The sequence below is a fragment of the Ranitomeya variabilis genome, chromosome 1 (assembly GCF_051348905.1).
Source record: "Ranitomeya variabilis isolate aRanVar5 chromosome 1, aRanVar5.hap1, whole genome shotgun sequence".
Lineage (NCBI taxonomy): Eukaryota > Metazoa > Chordata > Amphibia > Anura > Dendrobatidae > Ranitomeya > Ranitomeya variabilis.
This window is the reverse complement of record NC_135232.1, coordinates 911,561,587-911,579,865: the sequence shown is the minus strand read 5'-3', so window position 1 is coordinate 911,579,865 and position 18,279 is coordinate 911,561,587. Positions and strand designations below refer to the sequence as shown.

Genomic DNA, 18,279 nt, shown 5'->3' with positions numbered 1-18,279 from the left:
TCAAAACGCGTTGCGCACAGCTTGAACACATGCACACCGCAGAACTGTCATCGATAGAGCATCCAGAGTTTCTGGAAATGTCTTCCCTGCGGCGATCTTTTGCTACATCTCCACAGTGGATGTCGGTTGTAGGCCTTGGTGCGGCCCAAGTGGCAAACCATTTCTGATCATCTCTTCTCGGCCAAATGGCTCAAGATCAAGCGTAGTGTCTGTTCTTATTAGTTTAATATCTGATGCGTCCCCTATTTGGGGACCATATATTAAATGGATTTTTGGAACAGGGAGCTGGAAATGGAGCTTGATCTGTCACACGGAACCTTCACGGGGATGGAGGGTGTGGTTATGCAGATTCAAAACGCGTTGCGCACAGCTTGAACACATGCACACCGCAGAACTGTCATCGACAGAGCATCCAGAGTTTCTGGAAATGTCTTCCCTGCGGCAATCTTTTGCTACGTCTCCACAGTGGGTGTCGGTTGTAGGCCTTGGTGCGGCCCAAGTGGCAAACCATTTCTGATCAACTCTTCTCGGCCAAATGGCTCAAGATCAAGTGTAGTGTCTGTCCTTATTAGTTTAATATCTGATACGTCCCCTATTTGGGGACCATATATTAAATGGATTTTTGGAACAGGGAGCTGGAAATGGAGCTTGCTTTGTCGCACGGAACCTTCACGGGGATGGAGGGTGTGGTTATGCAGATTCAAAACGCGTTGCTCAGAGCTTGAACACATGCACACCGCAGAACTGTCATCGACAGAGCATCCAGAGTTTCTGGAAATGTCTTCCCTGCGGCAATCTTTTGCTACGTCTCCACAGTGGGTGTCGGTTGTAGGCCTTGGTGCGGCCCAAGTGGCAAACCATTTCTGATCATCTCTTCTCTGCCAAATGGCTCAAGATCAAGCGTAGTGTCTGTTCTTATTAGTTTAATATCTGATACGTCCCCTATTTGGGGACCATATATTAAATGGATTTTTGGAACAGGGAGCTGGAAATGGAGCTTGCTTTGTCACACGGAACCTTCACGGGGATGGAGGGTGTGGTTATGCAGATTCAAAACGCGTTGCGCACAGCTTGAACACATGCACACCGCAGAACTGTCATCAACAGAGCATCCAGAGTTTCTGGAAATGTCTTCCCTGTCGCAATCTTTTGCTACGTCTTAACAGTGGGTGTCGGTTGTAGGCCTTGGTGCGGCCCAAGTGGCAAACCATTTCTGATCATCTCTTCTCGGCCAAATGGATCAAGATCAAGCGTAGTGTCTGTTCTTATTAGTTTAATATCTGATACGTCCCCTATTTGGGGACCATATATTAAATGGATTTTTGGAACAGGGAGCTGGAAATGGAGCTTGCTTTGTCACACGGAACCTTCACGGGGATGGAGGGTGTGGTTATGCAGATTCAAAACGCGTTGCGCACAGCTTGAACACATGCACACCGCAGAACTGTCATCGACAGAGCATCCAGAGTTTCTGGAAATGTCTTCCCTGCGGCAATCTTTTGCTACGTCTCCACAGTGGGTGTCGGTTGTAGGCCTTGGTGCGGCCCAAGTGGCAAACCATTTCTGATCATCTCTTCTCGGCCAAATGGCTCAAGATCAAGCGTAGTGTCTGTTCTTATTAGTTTAATATCTGATACGTCCCCTATTTGGGGACCATATATTAAATGGATTTTTGGAACAGGGAGCTGGAAATGGAGCTTGCTTTGTCGCACGGAACCTTCACGGGGGTGGAGGGTGTGGTTATGCAGATTCAAAATGCGTTTCGCACAGCTTGAACACATGCACACCGCAGAACTGTCATCGACAGATCATCCAGAGTTTCTGGAAATGTCTTCCCTGCGGCAATCTTTTGCTACGTCTCCACAGTGGGTGTCGGTTGTAGGCCTTGGTGCGGCCCAAGTGGCAAACCATTTCTGATCATCTCTTCTCGGCCAAATGGCTCAAGATCAAGCGTAGTGTCTGTTCTTATTAGTTTAATATCTGATACGTCCCCTATTTGGGGACCATATATTAAATGGATTTTTGGAACAGGGAGCTGGAAATGGAGCTTGCTTTGTCACACGGAACCTTCACGGGGATGGAGGGTGTGGTTATGCAGATTCAAAACGCGTTGCGCACAGCTTGAACACATGCACACCGCAGAACTGTCATCAACAGAGCATCCAGAGTTTCTGGAAATGTCTTCCCTGCGGCAATCTTTTGCTACGTCTCCACAGTGGGTGTCGGTTGTAGGCCTTGGTGCGGCCCAAGTGGCAAACCATTTCTGATCAACTCTTCTCGGCCAAATGGCTCAAGATCAAGTGTAGTGTCTGTTCTTATTAGTTTAATATCTGATACGTCCCCTATTTGGGGACCATATATTAAATGGATTTTTGGAACAGGGAGCTGGAAATGGAGCTTGCTTTGTCGCACGGAACCTTCACGGGGATGGAGGGTGTGGTTATGCAGATTCAAAACTCGTTGCGCACAGCTTGAACACATGCACACTGCAGAACTGTCATCGATAGAGCATCCAGAGTTTCTGGAAATGTCTTCCCTGCGGCGATCTTTTGCTACATCTCCACAGTGGATGTCGGTTGTAGGCCTTGGTGCGGCCCAAGTGGCAAACCATTTCTGATCATCTCTTCTCGGCCAAATGGCTCAAGATCAAGCGTAGTGTCTGTTCTTATTAGTTTAATATCTGATGCGTCCCCTATTTGGGGACCATATATTAAATGGATTTTTGGAACAGGGAGCTGGAAATGGAGCTTGCTTTGTCACACGGAACCTTCACGGGGATGGAGGGTGTGGTTAGGCAGATTCAAAATGCGTTGCGCACAGCTTGAACACATGCACACCGCAGAACTGTCGTCGACAGAGCATCCAGAGTTTCTGGAAATGTCTTCCCTGCGGCAATCTTTTGCTACGTCTCCACAGTTGGTGTCGGTTGTAGGCCTTGGTGCGGCCCAAGTGGCAAACCATTTCTGATCATCTCTTCTCGGCCAAATGGCTCAAGATCAAGCGTAGTGTCTGTTCTTATTAGTTTAATACCTGATACGTCCCCTATTTGGGGACCATATATTAAATGGATTTTTGGAACAGGGAGCTGGAAATGGAGATTGCTTTGTCGCACGCAACCTTCACGGGGATGGAGGGTGTGGTTATGCAGATTCAAAACGCGTTGCGCACAGCTTGAACACATGCACACCGCAGAACTGTCATCGATAGAGCATCCAGAGTTTCTGGAAATGTCTTCCCTGCGGCGATCTTTTGCTACATCTCCACAGTGGATGTCGGTTGTAGGCCTTGGTGCGGCCCAAGTGGCAAACCATTTCTGATCATCTCTTCTCGGCCAAATGGCTCAAGATCAAGCGTAGTGTCTGTTCTTATTAGTTTAATATCTGATACGTCCCCTATTTGGGGACCATATATTAAATGGATTTTTGGAACAGGGAGCTGGAAATGGAGCTTGATCTGTCACACGGAACCTTCACGGGGATGGAGGGTGTGGTTATGCAGATTCAAAACGCGTTGCGCACAGCTTGAACACATGCACACCGCAGAACTGTCGTCGACAGAGCATCCAGAGTTTCTGGAAATGTCTTCCCTTTGGCAATCTTTTGCTACGTCTCCACAGTGGGTGTCGGTTGTAGGCCTTGGTGCGGCCCAAGTGGCAAGCCATTTCTGATCATCTCTTCTCGGCCAAATGGCTCAAGATCAAGCGTAGTGCCTGTTCTTATTAGTTTAATATCTGATACGTCCCCTATTTGGGGACCATATATTAAATGGATTTTTGGAACAGGGAGCTGGAAATGGAGCTTGCTTTGTCACACGGAACCTTCATGGGGATGGAGGGTGTGGTTATGCAGATTCAAAACGCGTTGCGCACAGCTTGAACACATGCACACCGCAGAACTGTCATCGATAGAGCATCCAGAGTTTCTGGAAATGTCTTCCCTGCGGCAATCTTTTGCTACATCTCCACAGTGGGTGTCGGTTGTAGGCCTTGGTGCGGCCCAAGTGGCAAACCATTTCTGATCATCTCTTCTCGGCCAAATGGCTCAAGATCAAGCGTAGTGTCTGTTCTTATTAGTTTAATATCTGATACGTCCCCTATTTGGGGACCATATATTAAATGGATTTTTGGAACAGGGAGCTGGAAATGGAGCTTGCTTTGTCACACTTAACCTTCACAGGGATGGAGGGTGTGGTTATGCAGATTCAAAACGCGTTGCGCACAGCTTGAACACATGCACACCGCAGAACTGTCATCGATAGAGCATCCAGAGTTTCTGGAAATGTCTTCCCTGCGGCAATCTTTTGCTACGTCTCACAGTGGATGTCGGTTGTAGGCCTTGGTGCGGCCCAAGTGGCAAACCATTTCTGATCATCTCTTCTCGGCCAAATGGCTCAAGATCAAGCGTAGTGTCTGTTCTTATTAGTTTAATATCTGATACGTCCCCTATTTGGGGACCATATATTAAATGGATTTTTGGAACAGGGAGCTGGAAATGGAGCTTGCTTTGTCGCACGGAACCTTCACGGGGATGGAGGGTGTGGTTATGCAGATTCAAAACGCGTTCCTCAGAGCTTGAACACATGCACACCGCAGAACTGTCATCGACAGAGCATCCAGAGTTTCTGGAAATGTCTTCCCTGCGGCAATCTTTTGCTACGTCTCCACAGTGGGTGTCGGTTGTAGGCCTTGGTGCGGCCCAAGTGGCAAACCATTTCTGATCATCTCTTCTCTGCCAAATGGCTCAAGATCAAGCGTAGTGTCTGTTCTTATTAGTTTAATATCTGATACGTCCCCTATTTGGGGACCATATATTAAATGGATTTTTGGAACAGGGAGCTGGAAATGGAGCTTGCTTTGTCACACGGAACCTTCACGGGGATGGAGGGTGTGGTTATGCAGATTCAAAACGCGTTGCGCACAGCTTGAACACATGCACACCGCAGAACTGTCATCGACAGAGCATCCAGAGTTTCTGGAAATGTCTTCCCTGCGGCAATCTTTTGCTACGTCTCCACAGTGGGTGTCGGTTGTAGGCCTTGGTGCGGCCCAAGTGGCAAACCATTTCTGATCATCTCTTCTCGGCCAAATGGCTCAAGATCAAGCGTAGTGTCTGTTCTTATTAGTTTAATATCTGTTACGTCCCCTATTTGGGGACCATATATTAAATGGATTTTTGGAACAGGGAGCTGGAAATGGAGCTTGCTTTGTCACACGGAACCTTCACGGGGATGGAGGGTGTGGTTATGCAGATTCAAAATGCGTTTCGCACAGCTTGAACACATGCACACCGCAGAACTGTCATCAACAGAGCATCCAGAGTTTCTGGAAATGTCTTCCCTGCGGCAATCTTTTGCTACGTCTCCACAGTTGGTGTCGGTTGTAGGCCTTGGTGCGGCCCAAGTGGCAAACCATTTCTGATCATCTCTTCTCGGCCAAATGGCTCAAGATCAAGCGTAGTGTCTGTTCTTATTAGTTTAATACCTGATACGTCCCCTATTTGGGGACCATATATTAAATGGATTTTTGGAACAGGGAGCTGGAAATGGAGCTTGCTTTGTCGCACGCAACCTTCACGGGGATGGAGGGTGTGGTTATGCAGATTCAAAACGCGTTGCGCACAGCTTGAACACATGCACACCGCAGAACTGTCATCGATAGAGCATCCAGAGTTTCTGGAAATGTCTTCCCTGCGGCGATCTTTTGCTACATCTCCACAGTGGATGTCGGTTGTAGGCCTTGGTGCGGCCCAAGTGGCAAACCATTTCTGATCATCTCTTCTCGGCCAAATGGCTCAAGATCAAGCGTAGTGTCTGTTCTTATTAGTTTAATATCTGATACGTCCCCTATTTGGGGACCATATATTAAATGGATTTTTGGAACAGGGAGCTGGAAATGGAGCTTGATCTGTCACACGGAACCTTCACGGGGATGGAGGGTGTGGTTATGCAGATTCAAAACGCGTTGCGCACAGCTTGAACACATGCACACCGCAGAACTGTCATCGACAGAGCATCCAGAGTTTCTGGAAATGTCTTCCCTGCGGCAATCTTTTGCTACGTCTCCACAGTGGGTGTCGGTTGTAGGCCTTGGTGCGGCCCAAGTGGCAAACCATTTCTGATCAACTCTTCTCGGCCAAATGGCTCAAGATCAAGTGTAGTGTCTGTCCTTATTAGTTTAATATCTGATACGTCCCCTATTTGGGGACCATATATTAAATGGATTTTTGGAACAGGGAGCTGGAAATGGAGCTTGCTTTGTCGCACGGAACCTTCACGGGATGGAGGGTGTGGTTATGCAGATTCAAAACGCGTTGCTCAGAGCTTGAACACATGCACACCGCAGAACTGTCATCGACAGAGCATCCAGAGTTTCTGGAAATGTCTTCCCTGCGGCAATCTTTTGCTACGTCTCCACAGTGGGTGTCGGTTGTAGGCCTTGGTGCGGCCCAAGTGGCAAACCATTTCTGATCATCTCTTCTCTGCCAAATGGCTCAAGATCAAGCGTAGTGTCTGTTCTTATTAGTTTAATATCTGATACGTCCCCTATTTGGGGACCATATATTAAATGGATTTTTGGAACAGGGAGCTGGAAATGGAGCTTGCTTTGTCACACGGAACCTTCACGGGGATGGAGGGTGTGGTTATGCAGATTCAAAACGCGTTGCGCACAGCTTGAACACATGCACACCGCAGAACTGTCATCAACAGAGCATCCAGAGTTTCTGGAAATGTCTTCCCTGTCGCAATCTTTTGCTACGTCTTAACAGTGGGTGTCGGTTGTAGGCCTTGGTGCGGCCCAAGTGGCAAACCATTTCTGATCATCTCTTCTCGGCCAAATGGATCAAGATCAAGCGTAGTGTCTGTTCTTATTAGTTTAATATCTGATACGTCCCCTATTTGGGGACCATATATTAAATGGATTTTTGGAACAGGGAGCTGGAAATGGAGCTTGCTTTGTCACACGGAACCTTCACGGGGATGGAGGGTGTGGTTATGCAGATTCAAAACGCGTTGCGCACAGCTTGAACACATGCACACCGCAGAACTGTCATCGACAGAGCATCCAGAGTTTCTGGAAATGTCTTCCCTGCGGCAATCTTTTGCTACGTCTCCACAGTGGGTGTCGGTTGTAGGCCTTGGTGCGGCCCAAGTGGCAAACCATTTCTGATCATCTCTTCTCGGCCAAATGGCTCAAGATCAAGCGTAGTGTCTGTTCTTATTAGTTTAATATCTGATACGTCCCCTATTTGGGGACCATATATTAAATGGATTTTTGGAACAGGGAGCTGGAAATGGAGCTTGCTTTGTCGCACGGAACCTTCACGGGGGTGGAGGGTGTGGTTATGCAGATTCAAAATGCGTTTCGCACAGCTTGAACACATGCACACCGCAGAACTGTCATCGACAGATCATCCAGAGTTTCTGGAAATGTCTTCCCTGCGGCAATCTTTTGCTACGTCTCCACAGTGGGTGTCGGTTGTAGGCCTTGGTGCGGCCCAAGTGGCAAACCATTTCTGATCATCTCTTCTCGGCCAAATGGCTCAAGATCAAGCGTAGTGTCTGTTCTTATTAGTTTAATATCTGATACGTCCCCTATTTGGGGACCATATATTAAATGGATTTTTGGAACAGGGAGCTGGAAATGGAGCTTGCTTTGTCACACGGAACCTTCACGGGGATGGAGGGTGTGGTTATGCAGATTCAAAACGCGTTGCGCACAGCTTGAACACATGCACACCGCAGAACTGTCATCAACAGAGCATCCAGAGTTTCTGGAAATGTCTTCCCTGCGGCAATCTTTTGCTACGTCTTAACAGTGGGTGTCGGTTGTAGGCCTTGGTGCGGCCCAAGTGGCAAACCATTTCTGATCATCTCTTCTCGGCCAAATGGATCAAGATCAAGCGTAGTGTCTGTTCTTATTAGTTTAATATCTGATACGTCCCCTATTTGGGGACCATATATTAAATGGATTTTTGGAACAGGGAGCTGGAAATGGAGCTTGCTTTGTCACACGGAACCTTCACGGGGATGGAGGGTGTGGTTATGCAGATTCAAAACGCGTTGCGCACAGCTTGAACACATGCACACCGCAGAACTGTCATCGACAGAGCATCCAGAGTTTCTGGAAATGTCTTCCCTGCGGCAATCTTTTGCTACGTCTCCACAGTGGGTGTCGGTTGTAGGCCTTGGTGCGGCCCAAGTGGCAAACCATTTCTGATCATCTCTTCTCGGCCAAATGGCTCAAGATCAAGCGTAGTGTCTGTTCTTATTAGTTTAATATCTGATACGTCCCCTATTTGGGGACCATATATTAAATGGATTTTTGGAACAGGGAGCTGGAAATGGAGCTTGCTTTGTCGCACGGAACCTTCACGGGGGTGGAGGGTGTGGTTATGCAGATTCAAAATGCGTTTCGCACAGCTTGAACACATGCACACCGCAGAACTGTCATCGACAGATCATCCAGAGTTTCTGGAAATGTCTTCCCTGCGGCAATCTTTTGCTACGTCTCCACAGTGGGTGTCGGTTGTAGGCCTTGGTGCGGCCCAAGTGGCAAACCATTTCTGATCATCTCTTCTCGGCCAAATGGCTCAAGATCAAGCGTAGTGTCTGTTCTTATTAGTTTAATATCTGATACGTCCCCTATTTGGGGACCATATATTAAATGGATTTTTGGAACAGGGAGCTGGAAATGGAGCTTGCTTTGTCACACGGAACCTTCACGGGGATGGAGGGTGTGGTTATGCAGATTCAAAACGCGTTGCGCACAGCTTGAACACATGCACACCGCAGAACTGTCATCAACAGAGCATCCAGAGTTTCTGGAAATGTCTTCCCTGCGGCAATCTTTTGCTACGTCTCCACAGTGGGTGTCGGTTGTAGGCCTTGGTGCGGCCCAAGTGGCAAACCATTTCTGATCAACTCTTCTCGGCCAAATGGCTCAAGATCAAGTGTAGTGTCTGTTCTTATTAGTTTAATATCTGATATGTCCCCTATTTGGGGACCATATATTAAATGGATTTTTGGAACAGGGAGCTGGAAATGGAGCTTGCTTTGTCGCACGGAACCTTCACGGGGATGGAGGGTGTGGTTATGCAGATTCAAAACTCGTTGCGCACAGCTTGAACACATGCACACTGCAGAACTGTCATCGATAGAGCATCCAGAGTTTCTGGAAATGTCTTCCCTGCGGCGATCTTTTGCTACGTCTCCACAGTGGATGTCGGTTGTAGGCCTTGGTGCGGCCCAAGTGGCAAACCATTTCTGATCATCTCTTCTCGGCCAAATGGCTCAAGATCAAGCGTAGTGTCTGTTCTTATTAGTTTAATATCTGATGCGTCCCCTATTTGGGGACCATATATTAAATGGATTTTTGGAACAGGGAGCTGGAAATGGAGCTTGCTTTGTCACACGGAACCTTCACGGGGATGGAGGGTGTGGTTAGGCAGATTCAAAATGCGTTGCGCACAGCTTGAACACATGCACACCGCAGAACTGTCGTCGACAGAGCATCCAGAGTTTCTGGAAATGTCTTCCCTGCGGCAATCTTTTGCTACGTCTCCACAGTTGGTGTCGGTTGTAGGCCTTGGTGCGGCCCAAGTGGCAAACCATTTCTGATCATCTCTTCTCGGCCAAATGGCTCAAGATCAAGCGTAGTGTCTGTTCTTATTAGTTTAATACCTGATACGTCCCCTATTTGGGGACCATATATTAAATGGATTTTTGGAACAGGGAGCTGGAAATGGAGCTTGCTTTGTCGCACGCAACCTTCACGGGGATGGAGGGTGTGGTTATGCAGATTCAAAACGCGTTGCGCACAGCTTGAACACATGCACACCGCAGAACTGTCATCGATAGAGCATCCAGAGTTTCTGGAAATGTCTTCCCTGCGGCGATCTTTTGCTACATCTCCACAGTGGATGTCGGTTGTAGGCCTTGGTGCGGCCCAAGTGGCAAACCATTTCTGATCATCTCTTCTCGGCCAAATGGCTCAAGATCAAGCGTAGTGTCTGTTCTTATTAGTTTAATATCTGATGCGTCCCCTATTTGGGGACCATATATTAAATGGATTTTTGGAACAGGGAGCTGGAAATGGAGCTTGATCTGTCACACGGAACCTTCACGGGGATGGAGGGTGTGGTTATGCAGATTCAAAACGCGTTGCGCACAGCTTGAACACATGCACACCGCAGAACTGTCATCGACAGAGCATCCAGAGTTTCTGGAAATGTCTTCCCTGCGGCAATCTTTTGCTACGTCTCCACAGTGGGTGTCGGTTGTAGGCCTTGGTGCGGCCCAAGTGGCAAACCATTTCTGATCAACTCTTCTCGGCCAAATGGCTCAAGATCAAGTGTAGTGTCTGTCCTTATTAGTTTAATATCTGATACGTCCCCTATTTGGGGACCATATATTAAATGGATTTTTGGAACAGGGAGCTGGAAATGGAGCTTGCTTTGTCGCACGGAACCTTCACGGGGATGGAGGGTGTGGTTATGCAGATTCAAAACGCGTTGCTCAGAGCTTGAACACATGCACACCGCAGAACTGTCATCGACAGAGCATCCAGAGTTTCTGGAAATGTCTTCCCTGCGGCAATCTTTTGCTACGTCTCCACAGTGGGTGTCGGTTGTAGGCCTTGGTGCGGCCCAAGTGGCAAACCATTTCTGATCATCTCTTCTCTGCCAAATGGCTCAAGATCAAGCGTAGTGTCTGTTCTTATTAGTTTAATATCTGATACGTCCCCTATTTGGGGACCATATATTAAATGGATTTTTGGAACAGGGAGCTGGAAATGGAGCTTGCTTTGTCACACGGAACCTTCACGGGGATGGAGGGTGTGGTTATGCAGATTCAAAACGCGTTGCGCACAGCTTGAACACATGCACACCGCAGAACTGTCATCAACAGAGCATCCAGAGTTTCTGGAAATGTCTTCCCTGTCGCAATCTTTTGCTACGTCTTAACAGTGGGTGTCGGTTGTAGGCCTTGGTGCGGCCCAAGTGGCAAACCATTTCTGATCATCTCTTCTCGGCCAAATGGATCAAGATCAAGCGTAGTGTCTGTTCTTATTAGTTTAATATCTGATACGTCCCCTATTTGGGGACCATATATTAAATGGATTTTTGGAACAGGGAGCTGGAAATGGAGCTTGCTTTGTCACACGGAACCTTCACGGGGATGGAGGGTGTGGTTATGCAGATTCAAAACGCGTTGCGCACAGCTTGAACACATGCACACCGCAGAACTGTCATCGACAGAGCATCCAGAGTTTCTGGAAATGTCTTCCCTGCGGCAATCTTTTGCTACGTCTCCACAGTGGGTGTCGGTTGTAGGCCTTGGTGCGGCCCAAGTGGCAAACCATTTCTGATCATCTCTTCTCGGCCAAATGGCTCAAGATCAAGCGTAGTGTCTGTTCTTATTAGTTTAATATCTGATACGTCCCCTATTTGGGGACCATATATTAAATGGATTTTTGGAACAGGGAGCTGGAAATGGAGCTTGCTTTGTCGCACGGAACCTTCACGGGGGTGGAGGGTGTGGTTATGCAGATTCAAAATGCGTTTCGCACAGCTTGAACACATGCACACCGCAGAACTGTCATCGACAGATCATCCAGAGTTTCTGGAAATGTCTTCCCTGCGGCAATCTTTTGCTACGTCTCCACAGTGGGTGTCGGTTGTAGGCCTTGGTGCGGCCCAAGTGGCAAACCATTTCTGATCATCTCTTCTCGGCCAAATGGCTCAAGATCAAGCGTAGTGTCTGTTCTTATTAGTTTAATATCTGATACGTCCCCTATTTGGGGACCATATATTAAATGGATTTTTGGAACAGGGAGCTGGAAATGGAGCTTGCTTTGTCACACGGAACCTTCACGGGGATGGAGGGTGTGGTTATGCAGATTCAAAACGCGTTGCGCACAGCTTGAACACATGCACACCGCAGAACTGTCATCAACAGAGCATCCAGAGTTTCTGGAAATGTCTTCCCTGCGGCAATCTTTTGCTACGTCTCCACAGTGGGTGTCGGTTGTAGGCCTTGGTGCGGCCCAAGTGGCAAACCATTTCTGATCAACTCTTCTCGGCCAAATGGCTCAAGATCAAGTGTAGTGTCTGTTCTTATTAGTTTAATATCTGATACGTCCCCTATTTGGGGACCATATATTAAATGGATTTTTGGAACAGGGAGCTGGAAATGGAGCTTGCTTTGTCGCACGGAACCTTCACGGGGATGGAGGGTGTGGTTATGCAGATTCAAAACTCGTTGCGCACAGCTTGAACACATGCACACTGCAGAACTGTCATCGATAGAGCATCCAGAGTTTCTGGAAATGTCTTCCCTGCGGCGATCTTTTGCTACATCTCCACAGTGGATGTCGGTTGTAGGCCTTGGTGCGGCCCAAGTGGCAAACCATTTCTGATCATCTCTTCTCGGCCAAATGGCTCAAGATCAAGCGTAGTGTCTGTTCTTATTAGTTTAATATCTGATGCGTCCCCTATTTGGGGACCATATATTAAATGGATTTTTGGAACAGGGAGCTGGAAATGGAGCTTGCTTTGTCACACGGAACCTTCACGGGGATGGAGGGTGTGGTTAGGCAGATTCAAAATGCGTTGCGCACAGCTTGAACACATGCACACCGCAGAACTGTCGTCGACAGAGCATCCAGAGTTTCTGGAAATGTCTTCCCTGCGGCAATCTTTTGCTACGTCTCCACAGTTGGTGTCGGTTGTAGGCCTTGGTGCGGCCCAAGTGGCAAACCATTTCTGATCATCTCTTCTCGGCCAAATGGCTCAAGATCAAGCGTAGTGTCTGTTCTTATTAGTTTAATACCTGATACGTCCCCTATTTGGGGACCATATATTAAATGGATTTTTGGAACAGGGAGCTGGAAATGGAGATTGCTTTGTCGCACGCAACCTTCACGGGGATGGAGGGTGTGGTTATGCAGATTCAAAACGCGTTGCGCACAGCTTGAACACATGCACACCGCAGAACTGTCATCGATAGAGCATCCAGAGTTTCTGGAAATGTCTTCCCTGCGGCGATCTTTTGCTACATCTCCACAGTGGATGTCGGTTGTAGGCCTTGGTGCGGCCCAAGTGGCAAACCATTTCTGATCATCTCTTCTCGGCCAAATGGCTCAAGATCAAGCGTAGTGTCTGTTCTTATTAGTTTAATATCTGATACGTCCCCTATTTGGGGACCATATATTAAATGGATTTTTGGAACAGGGAGCTGGAAATGGAGCTTGATCTGTCACACGGAACCTTCACGGGGATGGAGGGTGTGGTTATGCAGATTCAAAACGCGTTGCGCACAGCTTGAACACATGCACACCGCAGAACTGTCGTCGACAGAGCATCCAGAGTTTCTGGAAATGTCTTCCCTTTGGCAATCTTTTGCTACGTCTCCACAGTGGGTGTCGGTTGTAGGCCTTGGTGCGGCCCAAGTGGCAAGCCATTTCTGATCATCTCTTCTCGGCCAAATGGCTCAAGATCAAGCGTAGTGCCTGTTCTTATTAGTTTAATATCTGATACGTCCCCTATTTGGGGACCATATATTAAATGGATTTTTGGAACAGGGAGCTGGAAATGGAGCTTGCTTTGTCACACGGAACCTTCATGGGGATGGAGGGTGTGGTTATGCAGATTCAAAACGCGTTGCGCACAGCTTGAACACATGCACACCGCAGAACTGTCATCGATAGAGCATCCAGAGTTTCTGGAAATGTCTTCCCTGCGGCAATCTTTTGCTACATCTCCACAGTGGGTGTCGGTTGTAGGCCTTGGTGCGGCCCAAGTGGCAAACCATTTCTGATCATCTCTTCTCGGCCAAATGGCTCAAGATCAAGCGTAGTGTCTGTTCTTATTAGTTTAATATCTGATACGTCCCCTATTTGGGGACCATATATTAAATGGATTTTTGGAACAGGGAGCTGGAAATGGAGCTTGCTTTGTCACACTTAACCTTCACAGGGATGGAGGGTGTGGTTATGCAGATTCAAAACGCGTTGCGCACAGCTTGAACACATGCACACCGCAGAACTGTCATCGATAGAGCATCCAGAGTTTCTGGAAATGTCTTCCCTGCGGCAATCTTTTGCTACGTCTCACAGTGGATGTCGGTTGTAGGCCTTGGTGCGGCCCAAGTGGCAAACCATTTCTGATCATCTCTTCTCGGCCAAATGGCTCAAGATCAAGCGTAGTGTCTGTTCTTATTAGTTTAATATCTGATACGTCCCCTATTTGGGGACCATATATTAAATGGATTTTTGGAACAGGGAGCTGGAAATGGAGCTTGCTTTGTCGCACGGAACCTTCACGGGGATGGAGGGTGTGGTTATGCAGATTCAAAACGCGTTCCTCAGAGCTTGAACACATGCACACCGCAGAACTGTCATCGACAGAGCATCCAGAGTTTCTGGAAATGTCTTCCCTGCGGCAATCTTTTGCTACGTCTCCACAGTGGGTGTCGGTTGTAGGCCTTGGTGCGGCCCAAGTGGCAAACCATTTCTGATCATCTCTTCTCTGCCAAATGGCTCAAGATCAAGCGTAGTGTCTGTTCTTATTAGTTTAATATCTGATACGTCCCCTATTTGGGGACCATATATTAAATGGATTTTTGGAACAGGGAGCTGGAAATGGAGCTTGCTTTGTCACACGGAACCTTCACGGGGATGGAGGGTGTGGTTATGCAGATTCAAAACGCGTTGCGCACAGCTTGAACACATGCACACCGCAGAACTGTCATCGACAGAGCATCCAGAGTTTCTGGAAATGTCTTCCCTGCGGCAATCTTTTGCTACGTCTCCACAGTGGGTGTCGGTTGTAGGCCTTGGTGCGGCCCAAGTGGCAAACCATTTCTGATCATCTCTTCTCGGCCAAATGGCTCAAGATCAAGCGTAGTGTCTGTTCTTATTAGTTTAATATCTGTTACGTCCCCTATTTGGGGACCATATATTAAATGGATTTTTGGAACAGGGAGCTGGAAATGGAGCTTGCTTTGTCACACGGAACCTTCACGGGGATGGAGGGTGTGGTTATGCAGATTCAAAATGCGTTTCGCACAGCTTGAACACATGCACACCGCAGAACTGTCATCAACAGAGCATCCAGAGTTTCTGGAAATGTCTTCCCTGCGGCAATCTTTTGCTACGTCTTAACAGTGGGTGTCGGTTGTAGGCCTTGGTGCGGCCCAAGTGGCAAACCATTTCTGATCATCTCTTCTCGGCCAAATGGATCAAGATCAAGCGTAGTGTCTGTTCTTATTAGTTTAATATCTGATACGTCCCCTATTTGGGGACCATATATTAAATGGATTTTTGGAACAGGGAGCTGGAAATGGAGCTTGCTTTGTCACACGGAACCTTCACGGGGATGGAGGGTGTGGTTATGCAGATTCAAAACGCGTTGCGCACAGCTTGAACACATGCACACCGCAGAACTGTCATCGACAGAGCATCCAGAGTTTCTGGAAATGTCTTCCCTGCGGCAATCTTTTGCTACGTCTCCACAGTGGGTGTCGGTTGTAGGCCTTGGTGCGGCCCAAGTGGCAAACCATTTCTGATCATCTCTTCTCGGCCAAATGGCTCAAGATCAAGCGTAGTGTCTGTTCTTATTAGTTTAATATCTGATACGTCCCCTATTTGGGGACCATATATTAAATGGATTTTTGGAACAGGGAGCTGGAAATGGAGCTTGCTTTGTCACACGGAACCTTCACGGGGGTGGAGGGTGTGGTTATGCAGATTCAAAATGCGTTTCGCACAGCTTGAACACATGCACACCGCAGAACTGTCATCGACAGATCATCCAGAGTTTCTGGAAATGTCTTCCCTGCGGCAATCTTTTGCTACGTCTCCACAGTGGGTGTCGGTTGTAGGCCTTGGTGCGGCCCAAGTGGCAAACCATTTCTGATCATCTCTTCTCGGCCAAATGGCTCAAGATCAAGCGTAGTGTCTGTTCTTATTAGTTTAATATCTGATACGTCCCCTATTTGGGGACCATATATTAAATGGATTTTTGGAACAGGGAGCTGGAAATGGAGCTTGCTTTGTCACACGGAACCTTCACGGGGATGGAGGGTGTGGTTATGCAGATTCAAAACGCGTTGCGCACAGCTTGAACACATGCACACCGCAGAACTGTCATCAACAGAGCATCCAGAGTTTCTGGAAATGTCTTCCCTGCGGCAATCTTTTGCTACGTCTCCACAGTGGGTGTCGGTTGTAGGCCTTGGTGCGGCCCAAGTGGCAAACCATTTCTGATCAACTCTTCTCGGCCAAATGGCTCAAGATCAAGTGTAGTGTCTGTTCTTATTAGTTTAACATCTGATACGTCCCCTATTTGTGGACCATATATTAAATGGATTTTTGGAACAGGGAGCTGGAAATGGAGCTTGCTTTGTCGCACGGAACCTTCACGGGGATGGAGGGTGTGGTTATGCAGATTCAAAACGCGTTGCGCACAGCTTGAACACATGCACACCGCAGAACTGTCATCGATAGAGCATCCAGAGTTTCTGGAAATGTCTTCCCTGCGGCGATCTTTTGCTACGTCTCCACAGTGGATGTCGGTTGTAGGCCTTGGTGCGGCCCAAGTGGCAAACCATTTCTGATCATCTCTTCTCGGCCAAATGGCTCAAGATCAAGCGTAGTGTCTGTTCTTATTAGTTTAATATCTGATGCGTCCCCTATTTGGGGACCATATATTAAATGGATTTTTGGAACAGGGAGCTGGAAATGGAGCTTGCTTTGTCACACGGAACCTTCACGGGGATGGAGGGTGTGGTTAGGCAGATTCAAAATGCGTTGCGCACAGCTTGAACACATGCACACCGCAGAACTGTCGTCGACAGAGCATCCAGAGTTTCTGGAAATGTCTTCCCTGCGGCAATCTTTTGCTACGTCTCCACAGTTGGTGTCGGTTGTAGGCCTTGGTGCGGCCCAAGTGGCAAACCATTTCTGATCATCTCTTCTCGGCCAAATGGCTCAAGATCAAGCGTAGTGTCTGTTCTTATTAGTTTAATACCTGATACGTCCCCTATTTGGGGACCATATATTAAATGGATTTTTGGAACAGGGAGCTGGAAATGGAGCTTGCTTTGTCGCACGCAACCTTCACGGGGATGGAGGGTGTGGTTATGCAGATTCAAAACGCGTTGCGCACAGCTTGAACACATGCACACCACAGAACTGTCATCGATAGAGCATCCAGAGTTTCTGGAAATGTCTTCCCTGCGGCGATCTTTTGCTACATCTCCACAGTGGATGTCGGTTGTAGGCCTTGGTGCGGCCCAAGTGGCAAACCATTTCTGATCATCTCTTCTCGGCCAAATGGCTCAAGATCAAGCGTAGTGTCTGTTCTTATTAGTTTAATATCTGATACGTCCCCTATTTGGGGACCATATATTAAATGGATTTTTGGAACAGGGAGCTGGAAATGGAGCTTGATCTGTCACACGGAACCTTCACGGGGATGGAGGGTGTGGTTATGCAGATTCAAAACGCGTTGCGCACAGCTTGAACACATGCACACCGCAGAACTGTCATCGACAGAGCATCCAGAGTTTCTGGAAATGTCTTCCCTGCGGCAATCTTTTGCTACGTCTCCACAGTGGGTGTCGGTTGTAGGCCTTGGTGCGGCCCAAGTGGCAAACCATTTCTGATCAACTCTTCTCGGCCAAATGGCTCAAGATCAAGTGTAGTGTCTGTCCTTATTAGTTTAATATCTGATACGTCCCCTATTTGGGGACCATATATTAAATGGATTTTTGGAACAGGGAGCTGGAAATGGAGCTTGCTTTGTCGCACGGAACCTTCACGGGGATGGAGGGTGTGGTTATGCAGATTCAAAATGCGTTGCTCAGAGCTTGAACACATGCACACCGCAGAACTGTCATCGACAGAGCATCCAGAGTTTCTGGAAATGTCTTCCCTGCGGCAATCTTTTGCTACGTCTCCACAGTGGGTGTCGGTTGTAGGCCTTGGTGCGGCCCAAGTGGCAAACCATTTCTGATCATCTCTTCTCTGCCAAATGGCTCAAGATCAAGCGTAGTGTCTGTTCTTATTAGTTTAATATCTGATACGTCCCCTATTTGGGGACCATATATTAAATGGATTTTTGGAACAGGGAGCTGGAAATGGAGCTTGCTTTGTCACACGGAACCTTCACGGGGATGGAGGGTGTGGTTATGCAGATTCAAAACGCGTTGCGCACAGCTTGAACACATGCACACCGCAGAACTGTCATCGACAGAGCATCCAGAGTTTCTGGAAATGTC

At 47.9% G+C, this 18,279-nt stretch overlaps 52 pseudogenes; all 52 read left to right on the top strand.

Annotated features, from left to right (window-relative positions):
• Nucleotides 1-169: 169 nt before the first annotated feature.
• On the top strand, nt 170-321 carry LOC143797151 (U2 spliceosomal RNA; annotated as a pseudogene).
• Nucleotides 322-519: 198 nt separating this feature from the next.
• On the top strand, nt 520-693 carry LOC143795964 (U2 spliceosomal RNA; annotated as a pseudogene).
• A 176-nt stretch (nt 694-869) lies between these two features.
• LOC143795820 (U2 spliceosomal RNA) lies at nt 870-1,043 on the top strand (annotated as a pseudogene).
• A 176-nt stretch (nt 1,044-1,219) lies between these two features.
• On the top strand, nt 1,220-1,393 carry LOC143797045 (U2 spliceosomal RNA; annotated as a pseudogene).
• Nucleotides 1,394-1,569: 176 nt separating this feature from the next.
• Nucleotides 1,570-1,743, top strand: LOC143794233 (U2 spliceosomal RNA; annotated as a pseudogene).
• Nucleotides 1,744-1,919: 176 nt separating this feature from the next.
• LOC143794925 (U2 spliceosomal RNA) lies at nt 1,920-2,093 on the top strand (annotated as a pseudogene).
• A 176-nt stretch (nt 2,094-2,269) lies between these two features.
• LOC143794215 (U2 spliceosomal RNA) lies at nt 2,270-2,443 on the top strand (annotated as a pseudogene).
• Nucleotides 2,444-2,619: 176 nt separating this feature from the next.
• LOC143796493 (U2 spliceosomal RNA) lies at nt 2,620-2,793 on the top strand (annotated as a pseudogene).
• A 176-nt stretch (nt 2,794-2,969) lies between these two features.
• LOC143796997 (U2 spliceosomal RNA) lies at nt 2,970-3,141 on the top strand (annotated as a pseudogene).
• Nucleotides 3,142-3,319: 178 nt separating this feature from the next.
• Nucleotides 3,320-3,471, top strand: LOC143796588 (U2 spliceosomal RNA; annotated as a pseudogene).
• Nucleotides 3,472-3,669: 198 nt separating this feature from the next.
• Nucleotides 3,670-3,843, top strand: LOC143796163 (U2 spliceosomal RNA; annotated as a pseudogene).
• Nucleotides 3,844-4,019: 176 nt separating this feature from the next.
• On the top strand, nt 4,020-4,193 carry LOC143794186 (U2 spliceosomal RNA; annotated as a pseudogene).
• Nucleotides 4,194-4,368: 175 nt separating this feature from the next.
• LOC143794429 (U2 spliceosomal RNA) lies at nt 4,369-4,542 on the top strand (annotated as a pseudogene).
• Nucleotides 4,543-4,718: 176 nt separating this feature from the next.
• On the top strand, nt 4,719-4,892 carry LOC143795819 (U2 spliceosomal RNA; annotated as a pseudogene).
• Nucleotides 4,893-5,068: 176 nt separating this feature from the next.
• LOC143796656 (U2 spliceosomal RNA) lies at nt 5,069-5,242 on the top strand (annotated as a pseudogene).
• Nucleotides 5,243-5,418: 176 nt separating this feature from the next.
• On the top strand, nt 5,419-5,590 carry LOC143794868 (U2 spliceosomal RNA; annotated as a pseudogene).
• Nucleotides 5,591-5,768: 178 nt separating this feature from the next.
• LOC143796587 (U2 spliceosomal RNA) lies at nt 5,769-5,920 on the top strand (annotated as a pseudogene).
• A 198-nt stretch (nt 5,921-6,118) lies between these two features.
• LOC143795953 (U2 spliceosomal RNA) lies at nt 6,119-6,291 on the top strand (annotated as a pseudogene).
• Nucleotides 6,292-6,467: 176 nt separating this feature from the next.
• On the top strand, nt 6,468-6,641 carry LOC143795818 (U2 spliceosomal RNA; annotated as a pseudogene).
• Nucleotides 6,642-6,817: 176 nt separating this feature from the next.
• On the top strand, nt 6,818-6,991 carry LOC143797044 (U2 spliceosomal RNA; annotated as a pseudogene).
• Nucleotides 6,992-7,167: 176 nt separating this feature from the next.
• LOC143794231 (U2 spliceosomal RNA) lies at nt 7,168-7,341 on the top strand (annotated as a pseudogene).
• A 176-nt stretch (nt 7,342-7,517) lies between these two features.
• LOC143794924 (U2 spliceosomal RNA) lies at nt 7,518-7,691 on the top strand (annotated as a pseudogene).
• A 176-nt stretch (nt 7,692-7,867) lies between these two features.
• On the top strand, nt 7,868-8,041 carry LOC143797043 (U2 spliceosomal RNA; annotated as a pseudogene).
• A 176-nt stretch (nt 8,042-8,217) lies between these two features.
• LOC143794230 (U2 spliceosomal RNA) lies at nt 8,218-8,391 on the top strand (annotated as a pseudogene).
• Nucleotides 8,392-8,567: 176 nt separating this feature from the next.
• Nucleotides 8,568-8,741, top strand: LOC143794922 (U2 spliceosomal RNA; annotated as a pseudogene).
• Nucleotides 8,742-8,917: 176 nt separating this feature from the next.
• Nucleotides 8,918-9,091, top strand: LOC143794209 (U2 spliceosomal RNA; annotated as a pseudogene).
• A 176-nt stretch (nt 9,092-9,267) lies between these two features.
• On the top strand, nt 9,268-9,441 carry LOC143796492 (U2 spliceosomal RNA; annotated as a pseudogene).
• Nucleotides 9,442-9,617: 176 nt separating this feature from the next.
• LOC143794867 (U2 spliceosomal RNA) lies at nt 9,618-9,789 on the top strand (annotated as a pseudogene).
• Nucleotides 9,790-9,967: 178 nt separating this feature from the next.
• On the top strand, nt 9,968-10,119 carry LOC143797150 (U2 spliceosomal RNA; annotated as a pseudogene).
• Nucleotides 10,120-10,317: 198 nt separating this feature from the next.
• Nucleotides 10,318-10,491, top strand: LOC143795963 (U2 spliceosomal RNA; annotated as a pseudogene).
• Nucleotides 10,492-10,667: 176 nt separating this feature from the next.
• LOC143795816 (U2 spliceosomal RNA) lies at nt 10,668-10,841 on the top strand (annotated as a pseudogene).
• Nucleotides 10,842-11,017: 176 nt separating this feature from the next.
• Nucleotides 11,018-11,191, top strand: LOC143797041 (U2 spliceosomal RNA; annotated as a pseudogene).
• A 176-nt stretch (nt 11,192-11,367) lies between these two features.
• LOC143794229 (U2 spliceosomal RNA) lies at nt 11,368-11,541 on the top strand (annotated as a pseudogene).
• A 176-nt stretch (nt 11,542-11,717) lies between these two features.
• LOC143794921 (U2 spliceosomal RNA) lies at nt 11,718-11,891 on the top strand (annotated as a pseudogene).
• A 176-nt stretch (nt 11,892-12,067) lies between these two features.
• On the top strand, nt 12,068-12,241 carry LOC143794214 (U2 spliceosomal RNA; annotated as a pseudogene).
• A 176-nt stretch (nt 12,242-12,417) lies between these two features.
• Nucleotides 12,418-12,591, top strand: LOC143796491 (U2 spliceosomal RNA; annotated as a pseudogene).
• A 176-nt stretch (nt 12,592-12,767) lies between these two features.
• On the top strand, nt 12,768-12,939 carry LOC143796996 (U2 spliceosomal RNA; annotated as a pseudogene).
• A 178-nt stretch (nt 12,940-13,117) lies between these two features.
• Nucleotides 13,118-13,269, top strand: LOC143796586 (U2 spliceosomal RNA; annotated as a pseudogene).
• A 198-nt stretch (nt 13,270-13,467) lies between these two features.
• On the top strand, nt 13,468-13,641 carry LOC143796162 (U2 spliceosomal RNA; annotated as a pseudogene).
• A 176-nt stretch (nt 13,642-13,817) lies between these two features.
• On the top strand, nt 13,818-13,991 carry LOC143794185 (U2 spliceosomal RNA; annotated as a pseudogene).
• Nucleotides 13,992-14,166: 175 nt separating this feature from the next.
• LOC143794428 (U2 spliceosomal RNA) lies at nt 14,167-14,340 on the top strand (annotated as a pseudogene).
• Nucleotides 14,341-14,516: 176 nt separating this feature from the next.
• LOC143795815 (U2 spliceosomal RNA) lies at nt 14,517-14,690 on the top strand (annotated as a pseudogene).
• Nucleotides 14,691-14,866: 176 nt separating this feature from the next.
• LOC143796655 (U2 spliceosomal RNA) lies at nt 14,867-15,040 on the top strand (annotated as a pseudogene).
• A 176-nt stretch (nt 15,041-15,216) lies between these two features.
• Nucleotides 15,217-15,390, top strand: LOC143797040 (U2 spliceosomal RNA; annotated as a pseudogene).
• A 176-nt stretch (nt 15,391-15,566) lies between these two features.
• LOC143794542 (U2 spliceosomal RNA) lies at nt 15,567-15,740 on the top strand (annotated as a pseudogene).
• A 176-nt stretch (nt 15,741-15,916) lies between these two features.
• Nucleotides 15,917-16,090, top strand: LOC143794920 (U2 spliceosomal RNA; annotated as a pseudogene).
• Nucleotides 16,091-16,266: 176 nt separating this feature from the next.
• On the top strand, nt 16,267-16,440 carry LOC143796203 (U2 spliceosomal RNA; annotated as a pseudogene).
• Nucleotides 16,441-16,616: 176 nt separating this feature from the next.
• On the top strand, nt 16,617-16,790 carry LOC143796490 (U2 spliceosomal RNA; annotated as a pseudogene).
• A 176-nt stretch (nt 16,791-16,966) lies between these two features.
• LOC143794866 (U2 spliceosomal RNA) lies at nt 16,967-17,138 on the top strand (annotated as a pseudogene).
• Nucleotides 17,139-17,316: 178 nt separating this feature from the next.
• On the top strand, nt 17,317-17,468 carry LOC143796585 (U2 spliceosomal RNA; annotated as a pseudogene).
• A 198-nt stretch (nt 17,469-17,666) lies between these two features.
• Nucleotides 17,667-17,840, top strand: LOC143795957 (U2 spliceosomal RNA; annotated as a pseudogene).
• Nucleotides 17,841-18,016: 176 nt separating this feature from the next.
• On the top strand, nt 18,017-18,190 carry LOC143795814 (U2 spliceosomal RNA; annotated as a pseudogene).
• Nucleotides 18,191-18,279: the final 89 nt, after the last annotated feature.